The following is a 27066-nucleotide window of genomic DNA, read 5'->3' as shown; positions in this document are numbered from 1 at the left end:
TTCCGTGGGGGGGTGGTAGGGGAGCTCCCTCTCCACCGAGCTCCAGCCCAGGGCCCTGTCAGTGGTGGGTGTGTCACCCACAGCCACCAGCTCAGCGGGGATCCTCACCGCAACAAGCTGAGCTCCAGGGTTCCCCTCCGGTTCCCTGCCCTGGGCTGCTTCCTACCCCGTCTCCGGGCAGGCACATTGCTCCCGCTCTGGTTGCACCTCCCCAGAGTATTGTTGTGGCTGCTGCTGCTGCTGTCACTGCTCCTTGGGCGGCTTCTGCTGCATCTGCTGCTTCTGCTGTCAACCTGGCTGTGGTTACTGCTGCTACTGCTGCTGCTGCTGCTTCCACTGCTCCCTGGGCAGCCGCTCCTCCTAAGGTGGCTGTTCCCAGCTTCCATCAGGAGCTCCTTCCCCACTGCTGGCCAGCCCCAGCTGCCAGGCTTCTCCAGCCTTTATACCCAGGCTGCAGCCAGATCATGCCCAGCAGCGCCTCGGGAGGGGGAAGGGGGGGGCTTTTCCTCCCCATAGGCCTGGCCCCCACCCCCAGCTCAGTGTGGGGTTGGTACACCCCATCGCAGTTGTTCATCATTCCTTCCAAAAAAAAGGACTGTTGCACCAGTACTAGTGTTCGTTCTTCCTGATCCAATCCATCTGGTCTCACTGACACCAAGGATATGTAGTTTGTAGTGCTTCATTTCATTCATGATCTGTGCTAGCCTACCCTCCTTTCATACATGGTACGTACATTCCAGAACCCACTTCTGGTCTTGGTCTTGGCACTCAGGACCTCCATCTTCATGTCAATAGCTTCATTTCTGCTTTCACCACTAGCAGTCATACAAGTCACTGTAAGTGACTCTGGAAGGCCGTCACACACAGTTGAGAAGGAATTCTTTATTGCTGTTTCTGCAACAAAGGGCTTTTTCTAGGTCAGGGTTGTTAGCCCTGAGCCAAACCCTGAGTCCTGAAGGATCAGTTATAATGTATCACCATTGTATTTGGCATTGGTGTAACAACTGCCAGAATACTGTGTCCAGTTTTGGCATTCCCATTTTTAAAAGTATGTTGATATACTGCAGAGAGTTCAGAGAAAATGATTATCAGATTAGAAAACAGGTCTTATAGTGATAGAATCAAGGTGCAATCTGGTCAGAAATCTTTTCCTCCTGCTCGCCAGAGAGCCAAGAATTAATCTGCTACACATCCCATGACTGTAGCTTTACACTATCCATACAACCCTGCAATTCTGTGGCTTTAAATCTGCAGGTATCCGCATCTGCAACTCATTTTTGCAGATACAGATGTACATGTAGATGCATCCTAGCATCCTCAAGGAGCTGATAGAAGAGGTATCTGAGCCTTTAGCAATCATTTTTGGAAAATCGTGGGAGATGGGAGAGATTCCAGAAGACTGGAAAAGGGCAAATAAGTACCCATTTATAAAAAGGGGAACAAGAATAACCCGGGAAACTACAGGCCAGTCAGTTTAACTTCTGTGCCAGGAAAGATAATGGAGCAGGTAATTAAAGAAATCATCTGCAAGCATTTGGAAGGTGGTAAGGTGATAGGGAACAGCCAGCATGGATTTGTTAAAAACAGATCATGTCAAACCAATCTATTAGCTTTCTTTGATAGAATAACGAGCCTTGTGAATAAGGGAGAAGCGGTGGATGTGGCATACCTAGACTTCAGTAAAGCATTTGACATGGTCTCACGTAATATACTTATCAATAAACTACGCAAATACAACTTAGATGGGGCTACTATAAGGTGGGTGAACAACTGGCTGGATAACCGGACCCGGAGAGTAGTTAATAATGGTTTTCAATCCTGCTGGAAAAGTATAACTAGTGGGGTTCCACAGGGGTCTGTTTTAGGACCGGTTCTGTTCAATATCTTCATTAACGATTTAGATATTGACATAGAAAGTACACTTATAAAGTTTGCAGATGATACCAAGCTGGGAGGGGTTGCAACTTCTTTGGAGGATAGGGTCATAATTCAAAAGGATCTGGATAAACTGGAGAAATGGGCTGAGGTAAACAGGATGAAGTTTAATGAGGACAAATGCAAAGTGCTCCACTTAGGAAGGAACAATCAGTGTCACACATACAGAATGGGAAAGGACTGCCTAGGAATGAGTACAGCAGAAAGGGATCTGGGGGTTATAGTGGACCACAAGCTAAATATGAGTCAACAGTGTGATGCTGTTGCAAAAAAAGCAAACATGATTCTAGGATGCATTAACAGGTGCGTTGTGAACAAGACACGAGAAGTCATTCTCCTGCTCTACTCTGCGCTGGTTAGGCCTCAGCTGGAGTATTGTGTCCAGTTCTGGGCACCACAGTTCAGGAAGGATGTGGAGAAATTGGAGAGGGTCCAGAGGAGAGCAACGAGAATGATCAAAGGTCTAGAGAACATGACCTATGAAGAAAGGCTGAAAGAATTGGGCTTGTTTAGCTTGGAAAAGAGAAGACTGAGGGGGGACATGATAGCAGTTTTCAGGTATCTAAAAGGGTGTCATAAGGCAGCGGGAGGGAACTTGTTCTTCCTTGCCTCTGAGGGTAGAACAAGAGGCAATGGACTTAAATTGCAGCAGGGGAGGTTCAGGTTGGACGTTAGGAAAAAGTTCCTAACTGTCAGGGTGATCAAACACTGGAACAAATTGCCAAGGGAGGTGGTAGAATCTCCATCACTGGAGCTATTTAAGAAGAGGTTAGATAGATGGCTTTCAGGGATGGTCTAGAAAGTGCTTGGTCCTGCTGGACTCAATGGCCTCTCGGGGTCCCTTCCAGTCCTACTCTTCTATGATTCTATGAGATGTGGATACAAATTTTGTATCCATGCAGGGCTCTAACTATCCAGGAAAACCTTTTGCAGACCTGGGGGACAGGGTTCTTTTCTCTTAATTTAAAGGCCATTTCCATTATGAGAGCAGTGTAAACGGGCATTGGTGTAATACACTATCCTGCCCAAATTTCCTAAGATGATGGCACATTTGTAAATTCAAACTAATTTTCCAGAAGTACACACTGGCTGCTTGTTTCAGTCTGACTTGACTGCAAGACTCATAAATTGAGTGGGAATTTAGCTACTGACTACAATAGAACAAGGATTTCACGCCCTCTGAATGGGTTAGATAAAATCAAAGCTTTGGTGTGAAATGCAATAGGACTCTTGAATAATCTTTCTGAACAAGAGCAGCACTGATGTATTCACCTAAGGATTGTTTTCTATAAATGAATCCCACTTTAGGCTGTTACCAACTGTTGCAATTTTACCATGAGTCTTGCAATATTTGGTGCAGTCTTAAAACCCTAGCTTCAGAATACAGATAAATACCTGACTATCTAGCCCTCAAGGTTGTAGAAAGAAGCTTGAAAACATGCAAAAGTCTCAGAAACCAGACGGCAAAGAAGAAGGCCCCAAATGTATTGAATTTTAAAATAAAGACATGATTTTAAAACAATCATGATTTTTGAATGCTCGCATTTGGCAATATTACCAGTCCCTTCTCTGTACCTTTAGGCTGAGCCTGAAAAGTCATATGGCACCTGACAGTTGATTCAGTTTCTGTATGCAAAAGTAAGAACAGCCCAGGAGAGAAAAACACCAAAGATGACATGCAGCCATCCTGTTTTATGCAAAGCTCCCTTATGATTTCTGAATGTGAAACAGTGTAGCATGTGGCCCTTCATCCAAAACTTTGGGTTGATCAAAACATTTGACACATTCGCGTCAGTTTTCATGCACTGTGTATGTGTGTGTTTGTACGTGTAATTTGGAAATGCCAGGTTAGACTCACAAAATAGACATGAAGGTCCCACATTTGAGTCCTCCCTCAGGCGTGGGAACTTGCACTGCAATATGGTGAGTAAGTGCTCTAACCAGGAGGCTACTGCATAGGACAAGCTCTCTATCTCTGCTGTTCTACTTAGTATAAATAAATATTCATTGAAGCAGGGACTGGAATTTGGGTGTCCAACCTTCCAGAAAGATGCCATAATCCCCAAAGCCTATGGAGTCTCTTTTGCTAGCTCAGTGAGCACTGTTTCAGACAAAGTGGAACAGCTACAGCATGAGAAATTAAGCAAACCCATCACCACCACAGCATGGCCAATAGCTTGCAGGAGAGGAGGGTTAGAACTTTCCCCTGGGCTGTCAGACACCCGACTTTAATTTGTTAATCTGGAGCCAGGGTGTCCAACGCACTAACCACTAGTCACATGTGTCTATTTGACTGACTGAGTGTGGCTGATTGGCTGGAACAATAAATATATTTCCAGAACAGTGTGGCTACTGCGTCAAAAGTGGTAGAATACCACGGCTCCAGAATAAGGATTTGAACTTGGTCTCTTACAGCACAGGGGAGTGTGCTAACAATTGAGCTATTGGGTATGAAGGGGAAAGTAATTTCTTCTCAGTTTTGTAAATGTAGGTGTTGTTTCCAAATTTTTTTGCTTTTTATTTTTAATACAGTTTAAAATGCCAAGTATATTTTAAAAACATACTTTGTTTGGCCTAAAATTATTCTTTTTCTGGTTTTTCAGTCCACAGATTTTTTTTTAAAAAATGTGGTTCAGAGTTGACCTGAAACTAATGTTATTTTTGATTTTTCACAACTGCCAATTAACTGAAAATCAGTTATTCGCACACAGCACTAGTTGAGTCACCAACCAGTGGTAAATTGCCATGTGAGGTTTCAAGATAATAGCAATTTGCTCCAAAGAAACTAGGAGTGTAACGGATTCTAAATATTCCGTTGTACCTAAATGTACAATTAATGCAACTTCAAATGTTTATTACAGTGAAATCTGTCTTCAATAAGGACCAAAAGACCAGGCAAGGATTGAGTCTATACAGAAGGTGAACTAAGTAGAAAACAGCACTGTAAATGTACAGTGATCATTTGAAAATCCCTATCACAGCAGTTTGTTTCTAGGACAAGGCACAGATTTTTAAGGTATTTGGCCACTCCTGTGCTTAGCATTCCAACATAACTGATTTAGGAGCCTAAATTTCATTTTCAAAAGGAATTTAGGCACTGAGGATGGGATGCTGGCTGCCAAATTTCCATGTCTCTTTTGAAAATGAGATTTAGAAGCCTATGTCATGTAGGGACTTCTGAAAATTTGATTCTACCATTTTCACTCTACAATTTGTGCACTTGCTGGACTTGGACAGAAAACATTTTATAAGCTCCATTTCCTTTTACTACTTGGAAATATTCTTACATTCCCCATTTCTCACTATGAAACATATCAGCTGGAAAGCACAGCTATCAGACATCAAACAGGTTTACGGGAGACAAAGAAGTTTTCTGAGTTTAATTAAAGGGGTATATCAAAACAGGCAACTTTCAGCTTGAGGAAACAGCTACCGTTGCATAAATATATTGTCATTTCCTGAGCCCCGTGCTGCAAGAACTAAAAAAACATAAGGCGTCTTCTAACAGCCAGTCTGTCATTTATGTGCTTTTCACGCTACACCATAAACACTGGAGCAGGTAAGGACAGCTTTTCTCTTCTTCTTTTTTTTTTTTTCACATTCTTTTTTAGGAGTAGTTTCTCAAGAGATGAACTTAAAGATTGGCTCATTTTTCCTCTCCCCCTTCATTCTTTACTCATGGAAAGAGCCCAACATATTCACTGCAAAGCAAGGAGCCATATGTATACATGTGCATCACCAATGACTGAGCAATTTAGAAATAAAATGGTTATTTTATGGGTTAAAGTGACAGCATATTTTAAAAAGGTATGTTTGCAGTCAGTCAGAATTTTTACAGCAGATACCATAAGAAGACAAGTGGCATCCCTCATTTCAGCCGGGATACATAACATGTTCAAATCTTCTATTCAAATAAAGGGGTATCAGCTGTAATTATTCTTAGTAGGAAGAACAGTAAAAGCTGTAATGAATTTCAAGTGATTCTGTAAAAGCAGAGAATCAGATTCTAGCCTTGGTAGAAACAGAAACAAATATAAACTTTGTACCCCATTTCTTTGAAAATCTGGATTAGATATGTATCTTTAACCTTTGCAGAGTTGCGATTTATAGTCATTCTGAGACTGCAGCTGCAAAACGTGTGCAGGGAAGTTTACAGCATGCGAGCATACACAGGCACACAATAAATATAATAAATATTCATCCAGATGATAAAAAGCTATAATCCCCCTAGGCTTCTGATGACTGCCTCATAGCATAAAAGCAGAACTCTGACAGACTAACACCAGACAGAAGTCTTGTGGCACAGTGCACTTTTGCTTGTTGTATTTACTATCTTGTGCAATATACTATTCCTCTGTAGTAGATCTTCCATATTTCAAAAAAGTCATTTCTAGGGCAGTTATAATAATCACATGATGTCACCTGCCCACCTCTATTCAGTGGTCTCCCGAAACGTTTAGCTTTCATAGGCTAGTTTTTAAAAAGAACTTCTCTGCTCACAGTCAGTTACAATTGGACTTTGGCTACCTGATTGTGAATGTCTTTTTAAAGGAGTACCTTCTAGATTTTGTAAATAGGCAAAAGACCTAAGTAGATTCTAGATAAGCTTTTCAAAAGCCCCCATGTGAATCATGCACATAAGTCCCATCAACTTCCAGTGGGGTTCTTAAGAAACTTCTGTCTAAAGTACTTATACAACCCCAGCGATGGAGTTGGGTCACAGAAGACCCATTGGGAAAGTTCCCTGGTATGCTGATCAGGCCACTGATACTCATCTTCTTGCTTTCTGGGGCACTCCAGTGCCCTGTCCTGCTGGGCCAGGCCCTCTGATCTCCCCCAGCCAAGGCACATACTTGGGATTACGCTCCTTCCACAGAGCAATGCAGACACTGATATACCACAGCTGTGGGTGGATGCAGTTTTAGGGCGCAGCACCAGGAAGCCAACCCCCTCAAAGGGATTGACCCCCAAATAAATCCATCTCTTGCTGTGCAAAAAATGTGCTCATTAATAAATAAAAGGAGATACACATCTCAGAGAACTGGAAGGGAACTTGGGAGGTCACTGAGTCCAATCCCCTGCCCTCTTAGCAGGACCAAACAGAATTCTTTTTATTAAAAAAAAAAAAAAAAACCCTACAAGGGCCCCTCAAGGATTGAGCTCACAACCAGGGGTTTAATCAGGCCAATGCTCAAACCACAGAGCTACCCCAACCCCCTTTAGCAGTGCAAGGGAGACATGCACTATGGTAGTGCTTTTCAAGTAACAATTATTCACATTGGGCTTGATTATAAACAAAAGAGTATTTATTAAACAAAACCAGTAGGATTTAAACTGTTATAAATAAAACAGACGGTGCAAGCCCTTCTCTGTCACAAATCTGTCTGCCTACCCTAGGGATGCTCACTCTCAGTTGCAGAATCACCACACCAAGAGAGCCTAGGTGCCTTGCTCAAGGTCACACAGGAAGTTCTTGTGTAGCCAGATCTGAACAGCTAGCACACTGTAGCCTACTGCATGATATTTCCAGGTATTATTGAAATTTTTACCCAGTTTCGCCTACCCCTGCAAAGAACTATGCAGGCTATTTGCTTTCACCAGACTGAAAATGCAAAAATAAGAAGCCTTTTTTAAAAATGTTGCACATTGTATCCTTGGTCAGAATGAGTAAGCTTGTTTAGTGCCGGAAGCAGGGGCATGCACAAGAATATAAACTTTGTTATTTGGGAGGAGGGGCAAATTCTGTGCCCTCAATGCAGCCCACCAGCCAAAGGAGCTCATTCTACTCACAGTGGCCCCATGTGTAGTGATAGAAATGGAAAGGTTTACAAGAGAATTTGCCGGTGTGGTAAATGTGGTCATTCCTCCTGCTACTTCCCCCAGCTCCAACAAACTACAGGCAGGAGGGTGGAGAATCACAGACCCATAGGATTAGAAAGGACCAAAAGGGTCACCCAGTCTAACTCCTTGAGGAGATTCAGGATTTGTTGTGTCTAAACCATCCAGGGCAGATGGCTGTCTAGCTTCCTTTTGAAATCTCCAGTGAAGGTGCTTCTATAAACTCCCCAGAGAGTCTGTTCCATTGTCCTGCTCCTACAACTGGGAAGTTCTTCTTTCCTTATGTAACCCCAACAGACCTGGGTTGCTGGCCCTAGAGATAGAACCTGCAAGCATAGGGTCTAAAGCCCTGCACTCTACAGCATGAGCTAAAGGCCAGCTGGCTCTCAGCCAAGGCTGTGGAGCAGAGATTTCACTCACCCCAGATGAGGTCTCAGTGCCTCTGGTCACTAGACTTAGATAGAATCTAAATCTGCTGTGCTGTAGTTCGAACACATTTGGCCCACATCCTGCCCTATGTAGCAAGAAAGAACAACTTTTATCTACCTTTTCATGGCATCCTTTCAAATTTTTTGAAGACCACTGTCATGTTCCCCCTTACTCCCCTTTTTTCAAAACTACACAAACCCCAGTCACTGGGCTTCCAGAATCTCAGCTTCAAGAAGCTTTGTTAGGATCATGAGGTAGGCCTGCTGTGGTTGCTCTATAGAACTTCTATTGGAACACAGGGAGTATGGTTCTTAGGGGCTCTCTGAGGATTTTCACCCCTATCGTGGGTGAGAAGTTCTGTTAAAATAGTGTAGTGGAGTTTTGCAGCTATTCTTTCTCAATCTTTCCATGTTGTTTGCTTGGCTTACCAATAAAAGGATGGATGTCAACTGAAGTTCCAGAGGTCATTGCTGACCACTTGTATCAGTAAGGATTCATTTTCGTAATACTACAGTATTGATTCATTGACGCAATCTCCCGATTTGTTACCGTATGTTTTGTGCCCCTTCTGTTGCCTTTGTCCGCATGTTTCAAAATGCAGTTCCATTCTGAGAAGTGACACTGTAAAAATGGCATGAAGGGATTCTCATTGAGCTCCAGCTCAAATGTGTTTGATTTACTACTGAAATGAAGTTTGTTTGTTTGTTCTTACTGCCCTCCCTGAAAACTGCCCGGAATCTGAACGTCAAGCTGGTTTTCCTTTGGAGTCATGTATTACCTAAAGGAAGGCTGGTAGTAGCTTCATAGTTAGGCCCATATTCTAAAAATGGGTATAAAATGAGCAATGCACTGCAGTTTTTCTCTGACAGTAAGTGCCATTCGGCAAGACATTTTTCACAGAGTTAGATTGCATGCCCTCTGAATTTTCCATGTAGGTTTTTTTATTCCTGGTTTTGTATACTTTTTTAATAGGAACCCTTTGAAGGTTGTGGCTGAAAACCTACTTTTCATTGTTGTTGATTTAAAAAAAAATCATCCACCTCCACAAAACCTGGTAATGAGGTGAATCCTGAGTAGATCTGATACAGTAGCTCCTTTTAAAAAAATGTTAAATCAGCCATTATTTATGTTATAACTGAAAGTTTATGCCCTATGTGCATTACTGATGCATGGAAGTAGAGTACCTGGAGGCCTAATGAACATGAACGAGGCATACAAACTTGTTGCATTAAGAAGTATATTTTTCTATCATATTTTATCCTGCAACTGCTATAGGTATACGTTCAACTACAGATGGACTCTTGATATTTCTACCATCACAGATGCCCTTGCAGAACCCCCAATTAAGTACACTCATCCCTCGCTGTACGAGCACAATTGGTTCCCAAATTTCTGCTTGCAAGCGAAAACTCAAAACAGCGACACTAAATTCCCATTAAAATACATGTAAAAGTCTCTGATTCGTTCCAAGTGCTTATAACTTGACATAAACCACTTGAGTTTAGGTACTTTTGTGATGTATTTGAATAGTTTGGCACCCAAAATAGGATGTAGGGTATGTAAGTAGAGAAAGAATTTCCAACCTAGGGGTCAGGATCCAAACATGGGTCCCATCAGATTTGTTAAAGGTCGGCAGCTGAGCAGTTTCCAGCTGCATGTGGCTGTTAAAGAAGCCATTTTTAGTCTCTTAACACTGCTGCCTCAGGCAGATATCTATCAATAGCAATAACTGCTGGAGATGGCAGCTGTCTCTGTCACTGGGGATAGCAACTACCTTATGCCTAGGTGCTGAAACCTTAACACCTGAGTTACTTGCTGGGAGCAGAAGGGTGGGGGAGCCACCCAGCCTAGCAGCCCGGATGAAGAGGCTGTGGAAGGAGGAGACCTGTCTAAGGCTGGGGCTGTTGAGGGATGGCGGGGGGGTCTAAGACTGGGGAAGTTTGGGGCTGAAGGGGGTATAAAGCTGGGTGCAGTTTGGGGCTCCTGGAGGGCTCTAAGGCTAGGGGTGGTTTGTGGCTTCTGTGGGGGGTTCTAAGGCTGGAAGCAGTTTGGGACCAAGAGGAGTGGTAAAAGCCTGGCTGAGGGTGATGTCAGGGGTGAGGTGTCTAATACAGTAAACCCTCAAGTTTTCCAGGGGTTGTTCCTGCAACTCCTGCATAACTCAAATTTTCCTGCAAGTGGAGGGGAGCCAGAAACCACCAGGGCTGGGCAGTGTCCTGGATCCCAGAGTGGCAGGAGCTGGGAACCAAGGGCAGGCTGGTTCCAGTCTCCCCATGGCTTGTGGGGCCAGGAAAATGATCAGCTCATGACTGGTCAGTTTCACGTTCCCACCATTGCAGGGGAGGGAACCAGGCTAAGAGCCTTCTCCTTCTCTTCCCCCAGCCACAGGGCTGTCAAACAGCTGCATGTCTGAAGGAAAGGACAGAGAAGGCTCCAACCACGGGGCTGTGGGTCTCCCCATCCCAGGCCAGGGACACTGCTCATGTAAGTGGGGGAAGTTCATTTATGTAGTGAATAAAGGTAGGTATATATGTTCCTCATTTGAGCAAGTACTCATTTGTAAAGTACTTGTTAAATGACAGATGAGTGTACTGAAATAATTAGAAAATTCATACAGAAAAAATCTTCACTGTGAAATATTTAGAATTGCTACATGCCCAAATCCACAAAAAAGCAAGCAAACGAATCCTCAAGCCACCTAAGATTGCATCCCTATGGGCCTGTGTCACAGGTCTGATAAGGCATCCTCTCCTCGCTACCTAGCAGAGAGCTGCGAAGGACTCTGTCCCTAGGCCATAGGGTGTGTTAAGCATCTGGACCCTCAGAGTGCAGACCCACTTCCTCCTGATAGCTGGAACCTGCTGTCCAGTTGCCTAGCCCCTGGGATCATCGCTGACCCCTCAGACTCTCCCTGCTTAAAAACATTGCAGAACTCTACCCCAAGGTGTGAGACTTGTCACTTACAGTTCCCCCTCCCCAATGCCACAGGGCAGTTACGAGGAATATAACAGACAGATACTTTATGAGTTGTAGAAAAGGCCTCCCATTGTTCATGGCCTTTTTCAGGTTTAATAGGTACACCAAAAAGACAATGGAAGTAACTAAAATAATTGCTCAGGATAGAAACAATACAAGTGAGAAGAAGTAATAGTCTCTAATACTTACAAATATGTCATAATATGCACAAACATGCCAGCCCATAGAATAACTGTATCTTAAGTTAAGTTTGGAGATGGACGAAGGGTAAGTAGGATCAGGACTGATAATAGGGCCAGTCCCCGATCCTGGGGAAATTCAACTGTTTTATTGTTAGTTCTTCATTGTTAGTTTTAACTTAGCTCTAAATTAGCTTCTGTAGTCTCTTTATAGCTTTTAGTTCTAGCTTCTTCTATGTTCTTCCCTCAAGCCGTGAAGTACCTGAACTATAATCCTCTCTTGGCTGGTCCTTTGTCTTCTACCACCAAGTTTTCAAGGAATGGTGTATTAATTAAGAAAACTTAATAGGATGTAATACTACCAGTACTACCAGAACAATATTATTTCTTTTGCAAATGGTTGATTATTTGACTATCTTTTGATTACTAGATTGCTATTCCATTACTATTCCACTATTTCAACAAACATCTTAAAGCTGCCTTTTGTTCGCAGTGTGTTTCCTTATTATATACATGCTGAGGGTCCCTTCAGATTCTGTGCATTTTGATTCTGGGACAAGAACCGTATTATTTTCTGATCAGATTAACTGACAAGCATATAACCCATATTATCTAAACAATATTATTGATCCCCTAGCAAATCAGGCAACAGCACTTTTACATTGGAGTTTGGTAACAATAAAGAAAGATTTCATAATCTCACTGTAGGAGTGTGAGAGGAAGACCAGGCAGGGCAGGGGTTAAACAAGGCTGGTTTGCCCAATCAGCCCCACCCTGGTTCACCTGCAGCCAGTGTCAGGCCTGGAGGAGTATAAAGGGAGGGAAGCCAGCACAATTTGGGGCTGACCAGCCAAGGGGTAACAGCTGGCTCTGAGACAAGCAGGGCCTGAGCTAGAGCTGCTACCTGGTTGGCTGCTGAAGAGCAGAGCCTCAGGACCCAACCCCAGGCACAAAGGGAGGAGCCCCTCCCCGGGAAGCCCTCTCCTCCCGGAGAGAAGCTAGATTCTCAGGGCCATGCACCAGACTTATCCACTAGCACCTCAGGTGGGGTCTGAAGACCCATGCCCTGGCAAGGGGCCCTAGCTACAAGACCACCCTGCCATCAGTGGGAACTGCTTACACTCACAGGCCGTTTCTACACAGGCCACTTTCTTTGAAAGTGGGATGGTAATACATGGCCTGAAATATGCTAATGAGGCATGGATGCAAATTCCCTGTGCCTCATTAGCATACGGTCACGTCATTTGGAGTCCGGAAGAGTGGTCTTCCAGACTCCAAATAATGTGACTGTATGCTAATGAGGTGTGGGGAATTTGCATCTGTGCCTTATTAGCATATTTTGGGCCATGAATTACCATGTCACTTTTGAAGAAAGTGGCCTGTGTAGAAATGGCCACAAAGAATTAATCTATTCCCAAAATGTCACATCCTTGACTCAGACACGCACGCTTTAATCCTTGCCACAGCTACTGTGCACCGCAGACCACATACCACAACCTTACTTCTGCCCTCCTTGGGATGCCAGCCTTCCATCACTCTCTTCAACTCCCCTCCCGCACACATACAGCCGTTGGCTAACCACTTCCAACACAACCAACTATTGCAATGAAACTCCACAATTAGTAGCATTGAGGGAAAATAATCTGGAAAAGGGGCAGGTGCCAAAGGACAAGATGGGGGAGCTCTTGTAAAAATCTGGACCCTGTTATGGGTTGCTGAATAAACACTATTGGATATCTGGTCCACAAAGGCTTTAGAGCTAGCTCGCATGTTTGTGTTATCTCTGCTCATGTGAACTAAGAAATACCTTGAGATTTTATCATTTTGAAATATGGTTTGTGGTTTGTTTTTTGGATCTTCTCTGAAGAAAGTAAAGTCGATTACGGTGTGGAAGCACCAGCATTGATCAGATGAAAAATTCTCTAGGGAATTGCCTGTAAGTCTGACCAGGTTTGGGACTCCTACAGATATAGTTTAAGATGAAAAGTCTTGTGCTTTGTAGCAGTCTGCTATTGTCATATGACGCAGACCTAGTGAGAGATGGGGTGAAAGAATATTCAAGAGCATGTTTTTATCACAACTTGGCTCCCTTCTGCATGTTCAATGGAGGTTTCATGGGCAACCCTAAACTGGTTATTTGCTAACTTCTGAGCACTTGACCCTGAAAACTTAATTTTCATTAAACATAACATGTATACGTAATAGTCTTAGAAGACAAGTGGGCAGGCAGTATCTGTGCTGCAAAAGTGGCCTTGAATATGAGCCCGATTCAGGGGAAGTGCACACTGCCTTTAATGGGAGCTGGTAGTAGAATGAATCTGTGGTATGATTAATTATTGACAGGCAACACAGACACCAACCCTCACATGGCAATCTAGAAGGTAACTGGAAAGCAAAGAGCTCTGGCACGTGTCCACAACTCCTCCCACCCAGGGTGATATATAACAGAAGCACAGGGATCTGCCTGCAGAAGTGCACCAACAGCAATAATGGTGAGTGACAGCAGACAACTGCAAATAATACTGCAGTTTTCCAGACTGATTGTAAAGTATTTGGGCACAATAGCATATCTTGTGGGGATTTTCCTGGAAACTACAGTACAAGTCAAGGATGGCCTGATTGGTACCACACTGTACCAGAAACCCACTGATTGCTATACTTACCTACACCCTTCTAGCTTCCATCCTCCACACATAACTAGATCCATTGTTTACAGTCAAGCCCTTAGGTACAATAACATTTGCTCTGATCCAACTGACAGAGACCAAAAACTACAAGATCTCTACCAAATATTCATAAACTTGAATTACCCACCAGGAGTAATAAAAAAACAAATCGACAGGGCCAGACGAATACCCAGAGACCAGCTACTCCCAGACAGGCCCAAAAAAAGCCAAGAACAGAACACCACTGGTCATCACCTACAGCCCCCAACTCAAACCACTGCAACACATCATTAAAGACCTACAACCTATCCTTAATCAGGATGCCACACTCCAGAAGGCCCTAGGTGACATGCCTGTTCTCTCCTCCAGACAACCTCCGAACCTTATGGGGATTCTAACCAATAGCCACAGTCTATACCACAGGAATACCAGTCCTGGGACTTTTCCATGCAACAAAGCCCGCTGCCAGCTTTGTCCACATATCTATTCTGGTGATACCATCACTGGACCTAACCAGGTTATTCACAGAATCACGGGCACATTCTCATGTTCCTCAACTAACATCATATATGCCATCATGTGCCAGCAATGCCCAGATGCTTTGTATATTGAACAGACTTCAAACTCTCTCAGGCAAAGAGTTAATGGGCACAAAACAGACATCAAAACATTCCTGATTCACAAACCAGTTAGTCTACATTTTAATGGAGTGGGCCATTCTGTTAATGACTTAAGAGTTTGCGTCTTATTGAAGAAGAATTTTCAGTCTGCTTTAGAAAGAGAAACTGCTGAACTCTCTTTCATATTCAAATTCGACACATTAACACGTGGTTTGAACCGGGATGCAAATTTCCTGGGACATTATAGGGGCTCTTTGGCATACTTGGCTTAATCTAATTCTTGACTCCCTACCCCCCCCCAGCCCCTCTGCTCTCTGATTTGCTCACCTTGATAATTTTTTTCTGATTTGTCAACTTTGATTACTGTTTTTCGTTCTCTGTGCTTTAAATATTCTGTCTGTTCTGGTCTGGCTCTGGTCTGAAGAAGTGGGTCTGTCCCACGAAGCTCACCTAATAAATTACTTTGTTAGTCTTTAAGGTGCTACTTGACTGCTTTTTTTTTTTTTTTTAACAGGGAAAGAGTAACTGTCCTGAACAGCCTAAGCTGAGATACAGTTAGTTGGCTTTCAGCTCAAACTGGAGAGGCTCCTACACTAAGCTCCAGAGATCTCACGTTTGAGTCTGCCTGTGGGCAGTTACATTGACACTTGCTTTTTTTTTGAAAGAAGCTTTCGAAAGGAGGCTCTCTTCCTGATCCAGGAGCAGAAGAGGGCTTCTGGAAGAAGAGCTGCATTCTTTCAATTTTGGATGGAAAGAGCTCATTTTGTGAGTGGATGCTCTGCGTGCTCTTTCAAAACAGTTCCAAAAGAACTTGCTAGTGTAGACATGGCCTAGAAGAATGGTCAGTAATGGATGAATGGAACTGTGTGTGGTTCCAAAAGCCATTCAAAACATTTCACGCAGACTGTATGGTCAGTAACATTGCAGCACTTAAATCTGTCAATTTACATTTATCAGTGCCCAACAGCGGTATCTCAGTATGGTATTTTGTCAACACAGAAAGGAAATAAAGAATCTACATGTTTAGAAGCAACCTCCCTATAGGTCACTTCAGTGTTGATGAACAAAAATGAGCGATTGGTAGCAATTTTACATTTTAGAGAAATACCCAGCTTCTCATAATCCTTTTGCAGATCAATCACTGTTTAAGTGAACAACAAGCAAATGGATGCTATAACAAAGCAAATTTCCTGCCGGCTTTAGTGGGATTAAGAGCAGGGTCAGAAAGTAAAGTAAACTGTGTTTATATATACATTAGACAAAAAGCCCTTGATGAGCCAAAATCATTGAAACTGAATATACAACATCTAAATATGTTTTCAAACAAAATAGTTGAAAGCCAGTTCCCCCTTTAATTCCACATAAAGACCTGACTTATGGGTCATAAACTAGCAACTCCATACTCCAGAGTGGGCATTAGCAATCCAAATCAGCCTTTGCACTAGAAGCATGAAAGGCTGAACTCTGTTTGGCAAGTCTAAAAGCAGGCCAGATTCTCACTTTCATGTTTCGGGATGTCCTCTGAGAGCTTCAGAGTCTCAAACAGCCTGCCTTTTAAAAAGCATTTGCATGTCATTAAATTAAGTCAGATGTATCCTGTAGACATGCAAATATTTTCCAGAGAACAAATACCCAGTGAAGTTTCACATACTGTATCAATCCAAGACCTGTTTGTTTTTCTCACTTGACTATTCCGGTTGGTATCAGTTGAATTACCTGCATGAATAAAGATGGGATCCATAAAGATAATTAGGAGCCCAAGCCCTATGTTTAGGCACCGCTGTGATCCATCATCTCCCATTTCACTTATGCCTAACCCTATCGTTGCCTAAATCCACTGAGCACTTAAGTCTTTGAGGTAAAAGGTCCTAGGCACCTACATTTTTGCCTCTGCCCATGTACCCTGCTGATTCACTCTGAAGCCGTGTCTACACGTGCACACTACTTCGAAGTAGCGGCACTAACTTCGAAATAGCGCCCGTCATGGCTACACGTGTTGGGTGCTATTTCGATGTTAACATCGACGTTAGGCAGCGAGACGTCGAAGCCGCTAACCCCATGAGGGGATGGGAATAGAGCCCTACTTCGACGTTCAACGTCAAAGTAGGGACCGTGTAGTCATTGCGCGTCCCGCAACTTCGAAATAGCGGGGTCTGCCATGGCGGCCATCAGCTGAGGGGTTGAGAGACGCTCTCTCTCCAGCCCCTGCGGGGCTCTATGGTCACCATGTGCAGCAGCCCTTAGCCCAGGGCTTCTGGCTGCTGCTGCTGCAGCTGGGGATCCATGCTGCAGGCACAGGGTCTACAACCAGTTGTCGGCTCTGTGGATCTTGTGTTGTTTAGTGCAACTGTGTCTGGGAGGGGCCCTTTAAGGGAGCGGCTTGCTGTAGAGTCCGCCCTGTGACCCTGTCTGCAGCTGTGCCTGGCACCCTTATTTCAATGTGTGCTACTTTGGCGTGTAGACGTTCCCTCGCAGCGCCTATTTCGATGTGGTGCTGCGCAATGTCGATGTTGAACATCGACGTTGCCAGCCCTGGAGGACGTGTAGACGTTATTCATCGAAATAGGCTACTTCGATGTAGGCTTCATGTGTAGACGTAGCCTGAGCGTCCAGGCATCTATTCCCATCTAAGTCTCGAAACATTCTGTCTCTTTCACTAGCCCAATGAATATTTAATTCATTTAAGAGAAACAACTACAATACGTGAGGCTGAGGGAGCCCCACTGTTATGGGTCCCCTCCCCGCCGGTTGCCACCAGGAATGGTGATAGCACTGAGCCTCCCTGACCCAGCAGCCTAGGCTTCCTTCACACTGCTCTGCTGTGACCAGCCTGCCAAGACCTTCTACCAGATTCTAGCCTGCATTTTTACCTGCGCACACACAGGTAGGGACACACCCAGCTACTGCACAGGAAGACACTGTGATCAGCTCCGAATGGCAAGGCTCCAGCTAAGGAATGCCCCAGCTCTTCAGGAACACAACTGTTATATTATTTGGCACTGCACAGGGAACTGTGCAGCATAAGCTCATGAAATTCACCCCTCTCCCTCAATGTGGCACCTGCCTGTCACTGCCAGCCATATATACATATATGGACTGGACTAGCAGCAAGGCTAGCCGCATGTAGAGCCTTCCTCTCACTACAACCAAATCAGTTTTACTACCAATATTTTGCAATTCTGTCAAGAAAATCTAAAAAAAATCATAAATAAATGTGACACTTTCTCATGCAGAACAAGCTGGAAGCATACAAGCTGGATAAGTGCTAGAAATAGAAGCCACAGGTCTACAGCAAGGATGTTCTTTGTAGCCAGCTCTGAGCCCAGTTGCGCAATGCATTGCACCATCACTCTCCGTTAACTTTAGCGGGAGCTAGGCATGCTCACCAGTAGGTAGTCACAAAATGGAGTTTCTTTGTGCCAGGAACCTCCTGTGTTAAACTGCAGCTGACTCATCATTTACCAATGGATTTTGAAGTTTCCTCAAGAGCTGACTCATTAATTCAGACCATATTTTACAGCTCTTCGTACCTGGCTGCAAAGACTTCCAGCCCCTTGTTTCTACAATTCTATGACCCAACGAACAAATTGGAAGTCAACAAACTGCTTTTCAAGGTAATGCCCAGAGGAATAAGAAGAGCAGCTTTCCTGGGTATTTGGGAAAGTCCCCTTGTCTGATTTAATTTTTATTTAAAAATGATGGTGAAAAGATCCAAATTATCCCAATGATAAACTCACAGCTTTAGTTATTTGTGACATCAGGTAGGGCCCGATACTGCAAAGCTGTATTTCTGGGGAAGAACATATCTTTGATCATCTTTGTTGACTTCCAACATGTTCTCCTGTGGAGACTTCCTTATTGTTGAATCCTCCCCTTACAAAATAGGTCATAGTGCCCACCCTCAAATCTCCAAATGATACCTCAAAATAATTCTAAAAGGCCAAGGCTGTTATAATGACCAACGAACCTTCCCCTCTGAGTCCAGTCCAGGGTGTCAGAGAAGAAAATGCCATCATGTGATGTTTTCGATGGCTTATGTAGAACTTCAGAAGAACTAGCATCTCAATTAGCACTTATAGTTTCAGACACAGTGGTGAGTGTAAGTGAACTATGATTGTCCTTTACTGCCTTGTCCTTGCTCTTCAGGTGCCCTGTGGACTCTTTAGGGTATATCTATGGAGCAATTAAGCACTCGTGGCTGTCCTGTGCTGGCTGATACAGGCTTGCCAGGCTCCAGTTTTGGGGCCCTTTCAGTGCAGTGTGGGCATCAAAGGTAGGACTGCAACCTAAGCTCTGTGACCTTCCTACCTCACAAGCTTGGAACAATATGACTGTGGTGAAACAGCTCCCTGCCCAAGTTCCACAAGCCTGGGTCAGCTGGCACAAGCCAGCCACAAGTGTCTAATTGCTGTGTTTATACACCTTTAGGCTATGCTGAGCCACATAATCTCTGGGTTCCTGTAGTTCTGTCCAGCAACCTAGTCATTGTATCCACTCCACTTTTGCCTTTCTCTGAGATGGCAACAAACAGTAAAACCTTCTCAACCCACTCCAGTCCACTTGTCTGTCACCGCACCCCTTCTGTCTTGGCCTTGAGAATATAAAATCTTCAGAGCAGTGACTGTCATTTGCTGTGTATTTGTACAGCACCTTGCATGAAGGAGCCCCAACATGGTTGCCCTCTAAGCACCTGGTCAGGGTCTACCTTCTGGAGTTTGATTTAGCGCACCTAGTGGGGATGCACTAAATCAAACCATCAGGGCTCGACCGTTGGCCTTGGTACTCCTCAGTCTTGCAAGGAATAAGGGAGGTCGATGGGAGAGTTTCTCCCAACCATCTCCCTCTGCGAGGATGGCCTGATAAACTGATCTGTGATACGTCAATTCCAGCTATGCAGTGTTCATAGCTGGAACTGCATGTCTAAGACTGACTTTCAGGTCTAGTGTAGATCTGCGCTGAGGGTCTGCATGCTCTGCAATCAGAGACGTGATTGCCTCTGAGGCAGGCCTGTGCCTGCTAGCTTTGATGTCGCTAGCATGGCTATAATTAGGAGCACAGCTGCGGCAGAGCAGACTGCAGAGCAAGCTGTGGAAGCCCATCTGGTACACTGGGCATGCACTTGCATTATTAGCCCACCCTGGAGTTCCCCCCGACACACACGTACACACAAGGGGTTTCGCTGCAATTTTTAGTGAGCTAGCTACAGGAAAGCTAGTGTGGGAATTCCCACCCAACAGCAGTTACACCTAAGTGTGAAGTGCGAATGTATGGTGCTGCTCTGTGACACCCACCTCTGCGCATGTACCTCCTCTCATAGCTAAACCACTTACTCTTAACTCTCCTTTTGAAGTGGTAGGAATGCAAAGCTAGAATGTAGCAGAAGAATCATTGTCAGGTCTGATTAAAAGCCATGTTTCCTTGACAACCCAAGCATTCATTAGCATTTAATATTTATTGCAGTAGCCCCCAGAGGCCCTTCCCAAGTCATTGTGCTAAGTGTGGCACAAACTTGACAGTCCGTCTCACAGAGCTTACAGCCCACGTGTTTTTCTTTTGCTGCGTCTCTATCATACATGAACAGTGCAGAACCACTGTACAGCCATTGTCCGTTCACTTTTATACTGTGAGCCTGCAAAAACTTAAGCATTTACAGTTATGCACCTACATAACACAGTGGCATTGAACATGTGCATAAATTAAATAGGTGCCCTAAGTGTTTGCATGATTGGGGCCTTTCTTCTGTTACCCATTAGCTCATTTTTCTCTAGTGTCCTTAGATCTTTGTCTGTTGAAGGCAAATTTACAATAGCTTTCCCATTGCTGCTGTCACTGATACTACTGTATTGTAATTATCTTTCTAGCAGAGACAAGCCCATGTATTACGTATTTTTGCTAAAGTGAACATGTGACTTCTTCATAACAGCAACATACAAAGACACCCTTAAAAGCGCTTCACATTTGTCTCTTTGACAGTGCTCATCTGTCTTAGATGGCTCATGCTTAGGTCAGTTATAAAGCATCTTAGCAGTCTTAACTGGTTCATTATTTAAGTTCAATTAGAAAATGTATAGATGTAAATAAAAATAATGTCCATACCACTACTAAAAACACAAACAAAGTGAACTAGCTCTTTGCTGCTAGAAGTGATCCCGTCAGTTAGAGGCTAAGGGCTGGACAGGAAGTTGTCACTTGCTCTTTGGATAAACAAGAGGGCTTCAGGTTCCAAGGTGGCCATCACAGCTTTCACTGTGTTGACAAAATCAGCTTTACTTGTTTGTGAGCTTTCCCCTGTTTTTGTGCCCTTTGTTTGAAATGGGGCCAACTCCCGCCTCTGACTTGCAGTTTGTTTCAACCACGACTTCCTTCTTTCTCCTCCCTTCCGTTTAACTCCTTGGTTTCCTGTTTCGCAGAATCAGCAATCAAGTCTCTTACTCTCTCTTTTCTTCCCTGACTTTGCTCTATGAATAGATTATTTGCACATCTCCACAGCCAATGGCTTGTGGGAACTCTGCTGCTTTTTATCAGTTTGATTTCATGGTAGATAGCAAAAAGGAGCGTGAAGACTTGATAAAAATGATCTGGAGGGAAAGGGGGTTTTCTTTAGCTCTTAGCCAAAAGTCACCTTGCTCCCTTTTGCATGAGGTGATCTTTTCCTGTTCAATGCTACCCTAGGAAACATTACAATTATATCACCACGTGCCTTCAACACTGACCTGATTGTCCATTACCTTCCTTATTGCTCATATAGCCACATACGGTTTTGACCCTACTGTGAATCAGTAGTGTGGGCAAGGGAACGAAGTTGTGGGAGACAGCTGGTGCTGGGGCTGGGATGCATGCACAGTTACTGCTCCATGTTCCTTCTATGAATCTCACTCTCTTCAGCTGATGATATCTGAGGCTCACGCAACTTCAGGCCATGGAGGAGGAAACTTTGTAGAGTTGCCCTGGAAAAGGTAATATACCACTGCTTTACCCACTGCGTTAAGGGAAGGTGGTGGTATCTCCTGCTGGGGAAGCTGTAATATCACAAGGACTGGGTCCCCATTCAATGGCATTAGCTCATGTGAGTTCCACGGGATTTCAGTGATTAGAGGACAAACAGAAAAGCTGATTCCTTGGCTGTTTCCTGACAGAAATGTTTGGAGAGGAGCATTATGAGTTTTCTCTCTCCTCAACCCTCTACGTAAGGTTCCATCATGACTCATAGACTATAGGCCAAAAGAGGCTATCCAGCTCATTTAGTTTTGACCTTCTGCAGATCCCAGGTCACAGAAACTCACTCGTCCACTCCATAAGCCCTGGCTGAGTTACAGAAGTTCTGTAATCTTGAGGGAGGGCAAGTCAGGCCTATAACAATTGTTTATTATTGCATGCAGGTGTAATAGCGACTGTCATGGCCGGCACCAAGGAATGAACTGAAGACCTCCAGAACTAAAATGTAAGTCTTGTTAGTTTGAGTTGAAGATTCAACAGTTGTATGGGAGAGCCAGAGGTTAATGGTTCCAGGAGACAGACAGGGGTCACCAGCCATGTGCCCATGCCCCCAACCTGGAAAAGGGCCAAGGCAACCTTATTCCACACCAGGCCACACCTCTCCACGCTCCTGCTCTGCCCCAATCTGCCCTTGCTCCGCTCCTGACCTGGCCCAGCCCCACCCTTGCTCTGTCCCTCTCGGGCCCACCTCCTCCCCCTGCTGAAGTGGCCTGAGGGACTAGCGGGGACACAGGGCTGATGCCAGCACAGGAGTCCGCACTGCCCCCCTGCACTTACCAGCAGTAGTGGGGAAGGCACAGCCAGACAGCTTCAGCTTGCACAGTGCTGCCATCTGGTTGTGCCACTTCTTCAGGGGGAGTGGCAGGACCACCCCGGCACTTGGCCACAGGAAGTGGCACGGCATGGATGGAGAGCAGCGTGAGCTGGAGCTGCTTTGTTGTGCTTCCCCACTCCCTGAATGCCAGTGAGGGGGAGGGGAAATATGGCTTCCTGCCGCTGGTATGGTATGGACCCTTGGCCCTGCTAGTCCCCCTGCCAGTCCGCCCCCGCATTCACCGGCAGCAGAGAAGGGGGAAAATGCTGCTGCTGGTGAGAACCTGGGAGCACAGACTCCTGCTGCCAGCCTCAGCCCCAGCCCTGGTATTCCCCCTGCCAGCCTGCATGCAGTCTCCTACCTGGCATCCCCCACACATCACCCCTGGGGAGAGCTGTAACAGACTCACACAGAGAGGGGAGGAAGACAACACCTACTGACTAGTGGGTTACATAAATACTTCAAGATTTGGTTCTAAGTGGTGTGGCCAGTGGGGGTTTCGCAGGTGCTTTCTATAGGAAGATGCATTCTAACCAAGTTAGCAGTCTCTGAAAATGTTGGTGGCTTCCTGCACTGCTTGTGTGATTGAACTACCTGTGACCACAATCACTGTATACGCCCATTTCTGAAAAACCTCTTTCAGATAACCAAATCTCATGCTTCTCAGTTGAATTTGTGCAGCGTGAGGTTACATGGCTTTTGAAAGGGCTGCGAATAATCTATTAAATCAAAAATCCCCACCCAGGATACAATGAGAACTGAAACTGGGTTGCACGTTGTCTGAGAGTAGGCACTTGATGTCCACAGAAATGCAGCCAGGAAAGTCTCACTGAAGTTTATTGACAACAAACACAAGAGAAAAAAAATGGGAACTCTGTAGAGATTCCTTCTTTTAGTCCCCCCAGAGAGTGATTTATTACACTCCAAGGTGTTGAGAATCCCTCTCCCAGTGCCACATTTGGTGTCCTTACCCTCTGTGTGCCAGAAGCTGGGAGTTGGTGATGGGGTAGGGATCACCTGACGACTACCTATTCAGTTCTTTCCCTCTAGACACCTGGCAGTGGCCACTCTTGGAAGACAGGATATTGGGCTAGGTGGACCTTTGGTCTGGCCTGTATGTCTGTTCTTATGACGTTCTGCTCACATGGAGATTAATTTTCTCCAGTGACTAATGGTGGGGGTTGCTTCTGTTTTGGGTGCCCAACTTGAGATGCCAAATTTTCAGAAAACACTGGACACCCATATCTAAAATGCATCTTAAGTAGGGCATGCAGTCAATCATTAGCCATGACACCCAAACTCACTGCTCAGGTTGGAAAACCTCAGCCTTAAATTTTGTATTATGTCATCAGCCTTGTTTCATCATGATTGTTTCATGGAGTTAGTCAAGATACTTCTGTGGATCTACAAAAATTATGTTGCATGGGGGCTGTCTGAAGTTCAGTCCTGAAAAGCTAAGAGATGCTTAGCTTTGCAAAGTTATCAGCTCCATTGAAGATACTGCTATTCAAATCCTTAAAGTTAGAAATATATGTGAGGGGTGGAAACATGAGTTTCTCCTGTCAACTTTCCTCTGTGAAAACGGCCAGGTAAGTCAGTGGCAGATAAATTGCTTATAGCTACGCAATTGCTGTAGCTAGAATTGCATATCTACAGTTGAGTTACCTGCCTAATGTAGGTCAACAAAGCCTTAGTGTCAATGTCCTGCATTCTCCTCCAGTATCAGAGAGCCTACTGCAGCAGGGCCAGTCTTCTGGCAACATTCTGATCTCTTCTGATCCTGGAAGGGGCGGCCTACTTTGTGTGGATTTCTGATTGGTGGAGGGACAGACTCAGCAGAGGCCAGAACATGCTGGTTACTCAATGTGTTTGGGTGACTCTTCTCCTGCTTGATTCCCCTGACCTTACTTCCTGACTGCATCTCTGGCCTACCCATTGAGTAATGCATCTTTGGCATTTGTCTTTTAATCCTTGACTCTGACCCTTGGCTTTGCTGTTGGTTATGCCCCTGCATGTCCCAAAAGCCTGACCGCTGAATCCAGCTTGGCTCAGCTGTAACCTTCAGGCATGACCCACTCCTTTGGCTCTGACTCTTAGGAATGACCACCTTCATCCCATTTGTGTCCTTAACATCCAGACCGTAGCTGACTCCTGACTCCTGGCTCTGACTCCTCAGCTGACTGCCAGCTCTTCCAACTGACTGATACCGACTTGGTATGTTTTGAGTGAAGGGTATTTTGACTGAAAGCTGAGGGAAGAGATCAATCCAGGGATTTAGCCTGGGCACAATCCATGCTCGGACAGATTTGGGAAGTTTGGATTAGTGCTTCATAGATGCCCACCCCCATGCACTATGGGCATGTTCAACAAGATGATTAGTTGCTTAAATAGTCATCATGCATGAATTACTCAGCATCTACAGCAACCTCCTGCGTGTGCAAAATTATTTGCTAACATCACTGCTTCTCTCAAGGATATGGAAAAAGGAGGGAAACATGATGTGGTTTTTTTGTTAGTTTTGATGTTTTTGTTGTTTTGCTTTGGCACAGGGGGATGCAAACCAGGCTAGAACTCCACTGCTAAATGACTCCACTTGCAAACACTGTAATGAATTAAATTTACTTGTTGCAGGTGCCAATTCAAAGAAATTTCTAATTATTACTAGCTAAGTGAACAGTTTTTTTTCTGTTTCCACAAATGATGAAATTTAGTTTGGTAAATCAAGAGTCTGACTGACATGAGATAAGATCCTGATCCCAAATCTGCTAGCTCTAGTTTATTGTTTTGCCCATAATAATATACTAACACTACTGGCAGCCATGTTGCACATGATGTGACTTAAAAATAGTAGAAATAACACGTGTGCACAATGCAGAAAGGGTTTGGTTTGTCTTGTGATTCACAAGGCCATTTAAAAATATTTCCTGCTGTGTGGGTATAAACGCTTTTTAAAAATACATTTTGGTTGTTGAGTTTGTGTTTATTTACTTTTCCCAGTGATCCTTGGTAGAGGAGACTACTTTGTTACTACAGTATAGTGCAACTGGTAAATAAAATAAGGCATGTTTTATTGTAGTGTAATCATACCTATATTGGTATGATAGAATGTTTCAAAATCTCTTGTAATCTATACAGTGTAAAAGTAAGCAATGGACCTGCCATAGCTTATGGTGTAGCAGAGAGGTACCATCTGTAGAGACGGGACAGGAGTGATAGTAGGGTTGACGTGAATAAACCACATTCATATTTTGTTTTTGATATTTTTCTAAAGAGTTTCACAGAAGTGAAAGAGGAAGAAAGGGGACCTGGTCTAAGCAAAAAGTACAATTATTTAAAAACTTTTCCTCTTATCATGCGAGGAGCAGTTTTTTATCATTGCCTTCCATCTTGTGTGTCTAAAACATGAATGTTCTGTCTTTGCTCACCTGCACTGCTGGCAAGGTAGTTCTAGAAAAAGATTTTAACAAACAATATGTCGTTCCTAGATTGGTTCACAACAATAATATGTATAACCTAACCTTTAAAAATCAAAACATATAAGCCTGAAATTTCACTTGTCTGTGAGGGCCGAGGGGGAAGCGGAAGAGAGAGGCAGACAAACAGAAAAATATTCTAAATTTACTTTCCTAAAACTCACATTGACTATTTGTTTTCTTTGTGATTAATTTTTTTTCTTTATCTTTTTCTTTTTTTTTTTTTTTTGAGATTTGATTGAGATTATCAGCAGCAGTGATAGGGATTTAGCCATGCATCTCCCATTAAACTTAATCCCCTTTACCATTATATCTCAATATTATTTTCTTTATTCAGGGATGCATGTACTGTATTATTTCTGGCACCAGGTAGCCTGATCAGCCCATATCTTCATTATTTCAGGAGGCCCCAAGATGCCACTAATATAGCTATGAAAATTTCCAGATGTTGCTTCATTCTTTCTTCTGCATTAGCAATATATCTGTATGCGTGAGCTCTCTCATACATACATATTTTATCTGGTGTCATGACTCCTGCCTCCTCCGTATGCATTCTGGTATACTACTCCCTTTTTCAGTAGATTACCATCAAAGAAGCGTTCTGCCGATTCCCTACCCCATACGACAGTAAATCTGGAACAATCTTACCTCTGTTTCCTGTAATTTTTATGTCCATGTGTGGAATTAATTTTATGTACACAAATATGGAGATAATGTGCGACCCGTCACTTCCACATTGGTGCGTATAACAAAATGTATTCTCCACATGGATGATCTCGGCTGGGTCAGGGTCTGAGGGATTCAGAGTGTGGGAGGGGGTGCAGGGTTGGGGGAGGATGAGGATTCTGGCTGGGTGTGCAGGCTCTGGGGTGGGACTGGGATGGAAGGGTCTGGAGTTCAGGAAAGGGCTCAGAGATGGGGCAGAGGCTCGGAGTGGAGGATGAAGGCTGTGACTGGGGGTACAGGATTTGGGCTGGGATTGTGGACGAGGTGTTGGGGTTACAGTCTTCTCCAGGAGCTCTGGACCAGGTGAGAGGTGTGTCTCTGCTGGCTGTGGTGGCTGTAAAGAGGCTGGTTTGGGCTGGAGGAGGGGTGCCTCTCTCCCATCTACAGCAGGGCCATGCTGCTGGGGATGATGTG

The 27066-nt window shown here is 44.3% G+C and overlaps 1 protein-coding gene across 2 annotated transcripts in view; it reads left to right on the top strand.

Annotated features, from left to right (window-relative positions):
• Positions 1-5453: 5453 nt before the first annotated feature.
• Positions 5454-27066, top strand: part of P2RY8 (P2Y receptor family member 8) — a 46068-nt gene continuing 24455 nt past the window's right edge. The window contains exons 1-3 of one of the 2 annotated variants that reach the window (XM_074983316.1): positions 5454-5494; positions 13701-13849; positions 22023-22084. The gene's annotated coding sequence lies outside the window, so the exon portion shown is untranslated. Of the gene's footprint in view, positions 5495-13700; positions 13850-22022; positions 22085-27066 lie in introns of those variants that run through there. The other variant, XR_012643833.1, reaches the window with a different exon arrangement.

This window comes from Carettochelys insculpta, chromosome 1, assembly GCF_033958435.1.
Source record: "Carettochelys insculpta isolate YL-2023 chromosome 1, ASM3395843v1, whole genome shotgun sequence".
In the NCBI taxonomy this organism is placed as follows: domain Eukaryota; kingdom Metazoa; phylum Chordata; order Testudines; family Carettochelyidae; genus Carettochelys; species Carettochelys insculpta.
This window is presented reverse-complemented; position numbering and strand designations above follow the sequence as displayed.